The sequence below is a fragment of the Euphorbia lathyris genome, chromosome 6, assembly GCF_963576675.1.
Source record: "Euphorbia lathyris chromosome 6, ddEupLath1.1, whole genome shotgun sequence".
In the NCBI taxonomy this organism is placed as follows: domain Eukaryota; kingdom Viridiplantae; phylum Streptophyta; class Magnoliopsida; order Malpighiales; family Euphorbiaceae; genus Euphorbia; species Euphorbia lathyris.
This window is the reverse complement of record NC_088915.1, coordinates 82,230,695-82,241,721: the sequence shown is the minus strand read 5'-3', so window position 1 is coordinate 82,241,721 and position 11,027 is coordinate 82,230,695. Positions and strand designations below refer to the sequence as shown.

General features: G+C 42.7%; 1 non-coding gene across 1 annotated transcript; it reads right to left on the bottom strand.

Moving 5' to 3' along the window:
* Window positions 1–4,268: 4,268 nt before the first annotated feature.
* Window positions 4,269–4,375, bottom strand: LOC136234379 (small nucleolar RNA R71). Its single transcript, XR_010691264.1, has one exon. It is a non-coding gene; the product is annotated as a small nucleolar RNA R71 (small nucleolar RNA).
* Window positions 4,376–11,027: the final 6,652 nt, after the last annotated feature.

Here is an 11,027-nt window from a genome sequence, read left to right as displayed (position 1 = left end):
AAACTTTTTAAATTCTATATTTACAACGTTTTAGTCCGGAACTACCCTTAAATCGGGTCACGGTTCGTGTTGGGACGTTAAAACGAGGTTTATTTTTACTTAAAACAAAAACGTTTATTTAATACGAGACGGGAATTAAATAAATACGGGAAAATAAATAAACGTGATAAATAAATAAGTAACTAAATAAATAAATAAATAAAGGAAAAACTATAAATAAAATAAATAAACGAAATAAATAAATTAAACGAGTCTAGTCCTCGGATAATACCTCAAGATCGGTATTGACAGCTGAAGTCGGTTGATTCTACGAATTATGGTTTCTCGATATTTTTGTGCTTTTGTAAAATATTTAACTTTTTGGAGATTTTTCAATTTTTAGGAAAAAAATGTTTTCTCCCAAAAATTTACTTTCTCTCTCTAAAAAATGTTCTAGAGTGAGAAGCTCTCCAAAATTCCCCCTTCCAAATGCATGGGGATCCGTGCCTTTTATAGGCACGGATCCCAAAGTTGGGCGTGCACCCAACTTTTGGATGGGCGCGCGCCCAACAGACGTTGGGCGGACGCCCAACCTCGGTTGGGCGCATGCCCAACAGGCGCTGGGCGGACGCCCAGCGCAGGTCGGGCGCGTGTCCAACCGCTGTTGGACGTGCGCCCAAGGCTATTGGGCGTGCATCCGACGTTACTGGACGCTCGCCCAACGCCGCTGGGCGCTCGCCCCACACCGTTGAGCCCTCGCCCAATGATCCTTAGGCGTGCGTCCAACGCCTTTGGCGTGCGTTGGACGACGCCCCATGTTCGTTGGGCGCCTGCGAGCCTCCTATTTTTCGACACGCAATCCCTCAGGATTCTTTTGTGGTTTTTTTTATTATTTTTTATTATTGGAATCAACTGCTTTAACCGTCGGTTATGGGTTTTCGTCACAGGTCCTCCGACTCGATGTCTATAGTTGCCCCTACTTTCCTATTTTGATAGTGACATGTGTGCTTTTCGAAAAAAAACTTTTTCGCTAATGCGACACATGCAATGGAAAACATATTAAAGTAAAAGACACATATAGAGTGGGAGGGGAAATACCTGATTTCCATGTCGCAAGCTCCTTCCTGGTCTTCAATCTCTTCCTCGACCCGTCTCTCTTTAGCTCTTTCTAACGACCCTAGTCTCTAAATCGACCGCAGGCAAAATAGCTCTTTCTAGCGACCATAGTCTCTACATCGACCGCAGGTAATATGGCTCTTTCTAGCGACCCTAGTCTCTAAATTGACCGCAGGTAATATTGCTCTTTCTAGCGACCCTAGTCTCTAAATCGACCCCAGGTAATATAGCTCTTTCTAGCGATCCTAGTCTCTAAATCGACCGCAGGTAATATGGCTCTTTCTAGCGACCCTAGTCTCTAAATCGACCGCAGGTAATATGGCTCTTTATAGCGACCCTAGTCTCTAAATCGACCGCAGATAATATTGCTCTTTCTAGCGACCCTACAGTGTGCGCACTCGGGTGATTTTGGATTTCGACCTACCGTCGTCTATGTTCCGACTAGAGTTACTGTCTCGCATGCTGAAATCGTTGATAGCAATAACCTTATCCCTTCGTCTGGAATCTTTTCGAGCTAAAAATTATTTTCTTGGTGACTGTTGTCTGTATTTTGACTGGTGCCACTATTCTGTAAACTTTGGCTGTCATCTGGAGTCGTCTCCCTGGACAATGGTCACTACTCGGCAAAAATGCAGGCTGAAACGGACTGCGAATCGGAGGTTTGTGCATTTGGTAATTAATTATTTACTTTTTACCTTTACGTCACATCGTACCTTTTTCCCTTATTACAAGATTGCCACTTTTCATCCTTATAAAAGGGTGGTGGGGTTCATTTTAACCCCACACCTTCTCTCTCCTCTTCTCTCTCTCACTACGTTTGAGCATTTTTGCGATGGCGTCGAGCAAATACGATGGCACGAAAGGCATGGAGGTGGTCTTTGAGGATTTGGCTAGCGTCGTTCCTTTCCAGAACCCCGCTTCTCATCTAAGTCAGACCAACATCAATCGGGTAAGTACCTCTTTGTTTTTATTTGTCAAGACTTCTAGGTTTTAGCAACCCCGTTTGAACGTTATTTGCATGCTAACATTTAAATTGCTTATGAGTCCTTTAGCTAGAAAACGCGAATTTTCATGCATGTGAACGACACTTTATGATTTTTGGAAAGAATTTGAACTTTATACATGTGAGTAGCAAAAACTGCATGACTGGTAAAACGTGAATAGTGAAATGACGTGAATAATGCATGTGAATAGTAAAAACGTGAGTTGTGCACGTGAATAGTAAAAACGTGAATAATGCATGTGAATAGTGAAAACGTGAATAGTGAAAACGTGAATAGTAAAAACGTGAATAATACTAAACCACCTTTACCAAAAACTTGAATGGGATTAAGCTCCTCGCAAGCACGCGGGAGAGTGGAACACCAAAGAATAACAAATTAAATTAAATCCTATACGAATGATCCTATGGACGAAACTCTAAAGAATGACGATCTTAACAAAAAGAATTTTTAAGTTAAGTTTAGACGAAATTTAAAGAATAACTAGTTAAACTGAATTTCCATTAGACGTATATAGAAGTGGGGCCCTTGAGGAATAATGACTCTAGCTAAGTCCCGCTCTTATTTGTACTATTTCTTCTAGGTTATTGCTATCTCGGGATCCACCGAGGGCATCCATTCATGGTTCGCTTTGCTTCCTACGGCGGTTAGAGTCCGTGTGCGGGAGTTGGGCTTTGAGCCCTTGGCGCTGCCCCATGCCAACAGCGTGTGTGACAAGCGCGCCCTGTGCGCCCTCTGCAAGAGGTGGGTGGATTCAACCCACACATTTCATCTTCCATTTGGGGAGATGACGATCTCACCCCGAGACTTTTCTTTGCTGACCGGATTACGAGGTAGCGATACTCCGGTCCCCCTTTACTATGATATGTGTTTTGGAGAAAATTTTCGCATTTTAGTCTTCATTTTAAATTGAGTTTTCTATGTTTAGTTTGTTTTTTTTGTTTTCATTTGCATTTAGTTAGCTTGTGTTTTAGTCAAGTCGTGTTAATCATATTCTCCTTAACTTGATAGTTTAATTAGCTCGTATTATCGAAATCAATTAAAACTTATGATGAGTGTTGGACTTAGTAACAGTTGATTTGGTAGTCTTTATTTTGAGTAATCCATTTTAATTGAAGCGATCAAATTGATTGAAAAGTATGCAAAGCTTGGTACAGTTACCCTCAATTTCTGTGAGCTTTTGAGCCAATGGAGCAATTTGCTTAAACAACATCAACGTTTAACGTTTGCTCCAATTTTTTTTTTATTATGTGTGAATTCATACTTGGTTTGCAACTCTAGAATTTGCATCAAATGCTTTTCAAGACCACACGTTTTTAGTCAGACATTGAAGTGAGGAAGGCAATTAGGATTAACCACTTGACTTAAATAGCCTAACCTTTTTTATTTTCATCTCTTAGATAGCCAAGTTTGAGCCTTTAACCTTTTCTTTGTTGTACACACTAAATTGTTTTCCCTTTTAGCCAAACACTAACTTTTACCTTAATCTTAAAAGTTGATAAGCAAGTCAGTTCTACAAGTTTTTTTTTATAAAATATCTGCACTAGTCATTGTTCTTATCTGCTCATATCATTCGAAAGGAAGTTCATCCTTAAAATAAAAAAATCGAAAAGAAAAATCAAGGATGTCTGAAATGTTTGTTGCATTCAAAAGTTCGGCAGCCAATCTTATATTTTGTTTCTAAAAAAAAGAGAATTTTTTCCTATTGACCCAGAAATTGAAAGAACTCTTAAAAAGAACAAGAAAGAAAAGAAAAAGAAAAACAAAACCCCAATAAAAACTAGAATTACCGAGCCCGAAGTTATGGCCACACTTATGGATTACGCTAGGCCAGGAGTGGCCGGTGTAACAAACAGTATAGTTAGACCCCAAATTAATGCAAACCAATTTGAAATTAAGCCTGCGTTGCTTAATATGTTGCAAAATAACGTAACATTTTACGGGTTACCTAACGAAAATCCTAATACCCATTTGACAAATTTCTTAGAAATTTGTGACACTTTTAAAATTACTGATGTAACTGCAGAAGCAATCAAACTTCGCCTTTTTCCTTTTACTTTGAAGGATCGAGCCAAAGAATGGTTAACTTCTATGCCAGCCGCATCATTTGCCACTTGGGAACAATTAGCCCAAGCATTTTTATCAAAAAATTTTCCTTTAGCAAAAACCGCAAGAGTCATTAAAGAGTTAACATCTTTTTCTCAAAATGATAATGAAACTCTTTATGAGGCTTGGGAACGTTTTAAAAAACTTCAACGTTTATGCCCACACCACCAATTGCCCGCTGAACTTTTAATGCAAACATTTTATAATGGACTAAATCCTACAACTAGAGGTTCATTGGACGCTAGGTCTGGAGGGTTATTTATGAAGAAAACATCTGCCCAAGCAAGGGAACTTTTGGAGGAAATGGCAATCAATAGCAGTATGTGGCCCGCGGAACGTGGACACGTACCATTAGCGAAACCATCATCCTCAACAACATCATCAGTTAAAGGTATAGTGAATCTTGATCCAGTAGCGATGTTGCAAGCCCAATTTTCTGCCTTATCGCACAAAATTGATAGGTTTATGGCACCGTGTGATCCTAATGGTAAGCCAATCCAAACAGATGTGGATTACGAAGGTATGAGTGAAATTGAACAGGTAAATTTTGTCCAAGGGCAAAACCAACCTAATAACCCTTACTCCAATACATATAATCCTGGGTGGAGAAATCATCCTAACTTTAACTGGAGAGATAATAATAATGCTAATGCTAATCAAAATCGTACTAGTAATTATCAAAATCAATCAAGAGATACGATTAGCATTTTATCTTCTAAAATCGACAAATTTATTGATACTATGAGCGGAAAAATAAGTAATCACGACGATGGTTTTAAACGAATCGAGAATAAATTCGATCAGCTTATTAAAAACCAATCATCTAGCATCCATAATTTGGAGATTCAAATTGGACAACTCGCTAAATCAATTCCATCCCGCAAAGAGGGAAGTCTTCCAAACCATACGGAAGAAAATCCGAAAGAGCATGTTAAGGCTATCACTCTTCGTTCAGGGAAAAATTACTTAGGCCCGGAAATGCCCGGAAATTCGACCTTACCTGGAACTGATTTACCGAAGCCCAAAGAAGATACATTAAAACAAAAAGATGCACCAATTGACTCTAGTACAAAAACTTTTGTATCCAAACCACCTTTTCCACACAAAGTCCGCAATAAGGACTATGATAAACAACTTTTAACATTTTTAGACAAACTTAAAAATTTGCATATTAATCTGACGTTTATGGATGCGATTACGCAAATTCCCAATTATGGTAAATTCCTCAAAGTTTAATTTCAAAAAAAATTAGTTGGGAAGGAATTTCATCCATTTCACTAACTGAGGATTGTAGTTTGATTGTATCAAGTAATTTGCCCACAAAACTCAAGGATCCCGGATGTTTTACCATTCCATGTAAATTGGGAGATATTGAATTTCCCAGTTGTCTCTGTGATTTAGGAGCAAGCATTAACTTGATGCCATTATCTATTTTTAATAAGTTAGGCTTAGAAGAAGACATCAAACGTACCAATATGGTTTTGCAATTAGCGGATCAAACCACTAAAAGACCATACGGTATAATTGAGGATGTTTTAGTTAAAGTTGACAAATTTATTTTTCGTACCGATTTCGTTATTTTAGATTTTGCTTATGACGTAAATTGTCCGCTAATCTTTGGTATACTGTTCATGAACACGGGACGTGCTCTGGTTGATGTGTCGGAAGGGAAAGTAGTTTTAAGAATAGGCGATGATAAGATTGAGTTTGATATGAATCAAGCGATGAAATATCCTATGGAGGATTTCGCTTGTATGAAACTTGATTTAATTGAAGAATGTGTAAATGACATTTGATGACCCGCGAGGCTAAACCGGGTCATATTCATTTCGCAGGCCCAGCCCATACTTAGACCTATGGTCTAAGATCGGATGAGACCCGAATAAAGGAAGCGGACGCAACGAGTAACCACCCCGAATGGGACCCGAATAAGCGGAAACGGGTGAAGCGAGTAACCGCCCCGAATTCCTAAACAGAGCATCAAGACTCCCACTCAGAACCACGTTCGTTGCCATGAAAGCCACGAAAGGGACATGGCCTAAAAAGGGGGAACCGCCCTCAGAACGTGGCCCACTAAGGAGTAACCGCCCTCGGCGGTTACCTATAAAAGGCCTTAAGAACGAGGGAAAAAGGTACGCTCACAATTTTTCCCCACAATACTATTGTCAAATTAACAACCTTCTTACAAAAACTGACTTGATCGTCGGAGAGTTTTCCCGGAGATCCTGTCTCCGATTCTGTTTTGCAGGTAACTCTGGCAGAGAATATCAAATCGGATCCGGCAAGTTATCATTGGTGCGGTGAACGTGGACCTTTTTTACCAACATTTGGTTAAAGGTACGCGAAGAACATGTCAGAACCATTACGAACGACCGGCGTTACCACTAGATCAACCAGTATGAACTCTAGGGGACCACGGATTGCGAATTCACAACCTGCAAGTACACAGCCTGTGGTTCCTAGCTCATCGGGTCCTTCGGGACTATTGAGTCCCTTATTGGAAGTCCAAGTGCAAACTGAGATGGAAATGTCCAATAGTGATTTCGTGCAGATGGCAGGACAAGTCTTGGCTTCGAACATGAGCCAGGCGGCTGGAGATCGAATGATTAATTTACTAACTGCCCTCGCCGAACACAATACCGCCGTGGCGGCTGCTCCTCAAGAACCTGTGGTTATCTCAACACAATCACCGACTATCCCTGTCATATCGGCCCTCCCGCAGCCATCTCAGGCGCCAAATCAAGTGGGCCAGAGTAGTCGCACAAACCCACACAGCCACCCGAGCAACTACTCGCACCCAGGTCTCATTACGATGATACATCCGACCTGGCAGCCATCCCAACCGTTGCCAGGAGTGCAAGGCACTCTTCCGCTACAGCAAGTGGAACCTTTTCCTCACAGACATTCGGAGTTGATGACTCCTGGGCGAGAGCACACATGGAACTTTGATCCTATAACGGGACAGCGGTTAGTCCCCCAACAGGCACACGTCTCAACACCGATGGGCGGATGGATGCCACCCAGAATTCACCAGCAGCGGATGGAAGAAGTCCGGCGAATACCCGATATTAACTTAGAAGATCAATTACGAAGCATGATGGAGCGAATGGGGTACTCGCCTAGGCCGAGAGCAGAGGTCCAGAGCGATTCACCTTTTGCCCCTTCGTTGCGGGAATTCATTCCAGATCACAGAATCAAAGCGCCCGCGATACCTAAATACTATGGGGATCCAAATTCTGATCCTGAGGCTCATGTCAGGAACTACAGAGAACTAATGGATGTTGCAGGAGCGAGTGAAAGCATCATTTGCAGGTTATTCTCGACAACTTTGGGCGGAGCCGCATCTGATTGGTTTCGATCTTTACCCGCAGAATCTATTCACAATTGGCATCAATATAGTCGGGATTTCTGTGCGAAATTTGTGGGCTGTAAAGCAGCGGATGTGACGGATAGGCAGCTGAAGGAGATCAAACAGAGGAACTATAATTCCCTAAGGGAATTTGTTGTCGTATTCAACGATATTCTGGTGCGATTGCAAAACCCGGATATCGTGAGCATCCGCAACATCATGGCAGATGGAACCACAGATTGGAGTATGTGGGAGGAAATCATCCGCAACAAGCCGCGCACAGTGGCTGAACTCATGAAAATAGCAAAGGAATTCATGGAAGTGGATGATGTCAACAAGGAACATAGGGCTCAAACCCGGCGAGAAAGAGATGCCGCTAGATCCACTTCGGACAATCGGCGCCAGACCCAGTCCAAAAGTAATTTTGTTCGAAGAGGCGATCGCCCCTTTCAAAGTGGCGGATATCAGACACCATTAAACACGACTCGCCAGGAGGTGTTACTTTGGATCGAAAAGAGCCCCCTGAAGAAGGATGTGCGGTTCCCCGAGGTAAAAGGTCGAACCAGTTTGGGGCGACATCCTAACAAATATTACAGGTTCCACAGACTGAACGGCCACTACACGAACGATTGCTATGAATTGAAGAAGGAGATTGAAAGGCTGATCGAAAGGGGCAAGCTGAATCAATTTGTACGAAAGGAGACTAGTGACGAGAAAGCAACGTTACCACATGAAGAAGAGGCAAGGCCCGAAAAGAAGCAGAAAAAAGGAGTGATAAACGTGATAGCCGGCGGGATCTACGAGCCTCCAACAAAAAGAGCTCGTCGTGAACAGCGAAAAAGCAACACTCATAGGGGGAATGCCCTCAATTACTCATTCACGCGAATCACGGAGCCGCATGTGGATGCTTTGGTGATTACAATGGCTGTAGAAGGATGGGACGTCAAGCGGGTCCTTATTGATACTGGCAGTTCTTATAATGTTATTACTCGGACTGCATTCAACAAGTTGGGAATTAATGACGAGCGAGTGGAACATACATTCATGGATGTAACAGGTTTTGGGGGTCAATCCTCTCAAACAAGTGGACAGGTGGTGTTGGAGGCAGAAATGGGCGATAAAAAGCTAAAATGGCGAGGTGATTTAGAATTCGCAATTGTTGATCTCCCATTGGCCTACAACATAATTCTGGGACGCCCATTCCTGTCAGAAACGGAGTCGCTCATCTCAATGAAGCATTTAACATTACATTTACCAACACACCAAGGGCGAGTCATAATTGAAGGTGATCAACTTGTATCTCAACAGGCCTATACATTGTCACTTGAACCAAAGCCAGATGAGGAAGATAGGGTAGAGGAGAAGTTGCCAGCGGAAGCATTGGGAGAAACGGAACTATTCGCCATCTCAAGCGACAAAAATGTGCGAATAGCGACGGGCCTCTCCGAAGAAACGAAGAAAGCCATTGCCGAAGTGCTGGTCCAATGTGAGTCGGCATTTTCCGCCCCAAATGAAATACTGAAAGGAATAAGTCCAGACGTAGCAACCCATCGTTTGAATGTAGACAAAGGTCCAACCCCAGTGCGACAGAAAAAGAGAGGACATGCTCCTGAGCGGCAAAAGGCGATTGAAAAAGCAGTGGCGGATTTGCTAAAGTCAGATGCAATTCGAGAAGTCACCTATCCGGAGTGGTTAGCCAATGTGGTGCTAGTCAAAAAGCCAAATGGAACGTACAGAATGTGCGTCGACTTCAAAGATCTGAACAAGGCATGTCCGAAGGATATGTATCCGCTTCCTAACATTGATATATTGGTAGATGGAACTGCAGGATATGAAGCTTTATCATTCACCGACGTGAAATCCAGTTACCATCAGATACCCATGGAGAAGGCGGATGAAATCAAAACATCGTTCATAACTCACCAGGCGACTTATTGCTTCAAGGTGATGCCCTTTGGATTGAAAAACGCGGGAGCAACATACCAGAGGATGATGAACAAGATATTTTCAGACAAATCCGGCGAGAACTTCTCGATCTACGTTGATGACATGATCATCAAAAGCAAGAAAATGCAAGACCACCCGCAGGATATCAAAGAAATCCTGGTAGTGCTAATCAAATATGGCCTCAAATTGAACCCAGAGAAATGCACATTCGGAGCAAGAGCGGGAAAGTTCCTGGGTTTCATTGTTAGCGGCAAGGGAGTTGAGGCGAATCCCGAGAAGGTTAAAGCAGTAATGGAGATGAAAACGCCGAGGAGCATAAGAGAAGTACAGAGACTAAATGGGCGGTTGGTGGCATTAGGGCGATTCATATCATGCTCAGCTAGGAGATGTCTACCTTTCTACAATGCCATCAAAAAATCCAAGTCCTTTGAATGGACGCCGGATTGTCAAGAAGCATTCGAGGGGATAAAGCGATTACTGTGTTATCCGCCCTTAATGAGTAGGCCGGAGGATGGAGAAGATTTATTTCTCTACGTATCCGTCACCAATATGGCGATATGCACTGTGATGGTGCGAGAAGAAGAAGGGAAACAATATCCAGTGTACTACGTGAGCAAAGTCCTGAAGGATGCAGAACTCCGGTATTCGAAGTTGGACAAAATGGCCCTCGCAGTGATAACCACGGCGGCTAGATTGAAACCATACTTTCAGGCGCATACTATCATTGTGAGAACTGGCATCCCAATGCGAAAGGTATTACAGAAACCTGACGCATCCGGCCGGTTGATGGAATGGTCAATTCGCCTGGGAGAATTCGATATTCGCTATGAAGGGAGACCAGCGCTAAAGAGCCAAGTACTCGCCGATTTCGTGAACGAATTCACCTGGGATGACGATGAATGTCCGAAGGCACAAAAAGAAGAGTGGAGCATGTACACAGATGGGGCATTATCTACAGATGGAGCTGGGCTGGGAGTCATCATCAAGGGCCCGGAGGTTATTCGCATGTGCTATGCAGCAAAATTAACTTTCAAAACTACCAATAATGCCGCAGAGTATGAAGCAATGATATGCGGATTGAAGTTGCTCAATGAACTCACCCCAGAAAGAGTGGTAATCTACAGCGATTCCAAACTCATGATAAACCAGATCACAAAAAATTATCTGGTGAAACAGGAGGAGCTAGTAAAATACCATCAGGTAGTCGGCAGATTGACACAAGAGTTAACGCACAAGGGAGTCGTTTGGGAGATGGTGCATGTTCCGCGAGGCCAAAATGCAAAGGCTGACGAATTGGCAAAAGCAGCGGCAAGTAGAGAACCATGGAGTCAAAAGACATGCAATTTGGAAATAAAATCGGCACCAGCATTCGAGGTCGATCAGATTATGGTCATCGAAGAACTGGAAGACGATGAAGATTGGCGGATGCCCATTCGCCAATATCTGGAGCAGGGAGATTTACCGGTTGATAAGAGCTTAGCTAGAAAGCTAATTGGGCAGTCAGCTCGATACTCAATTCGGGATGGAAC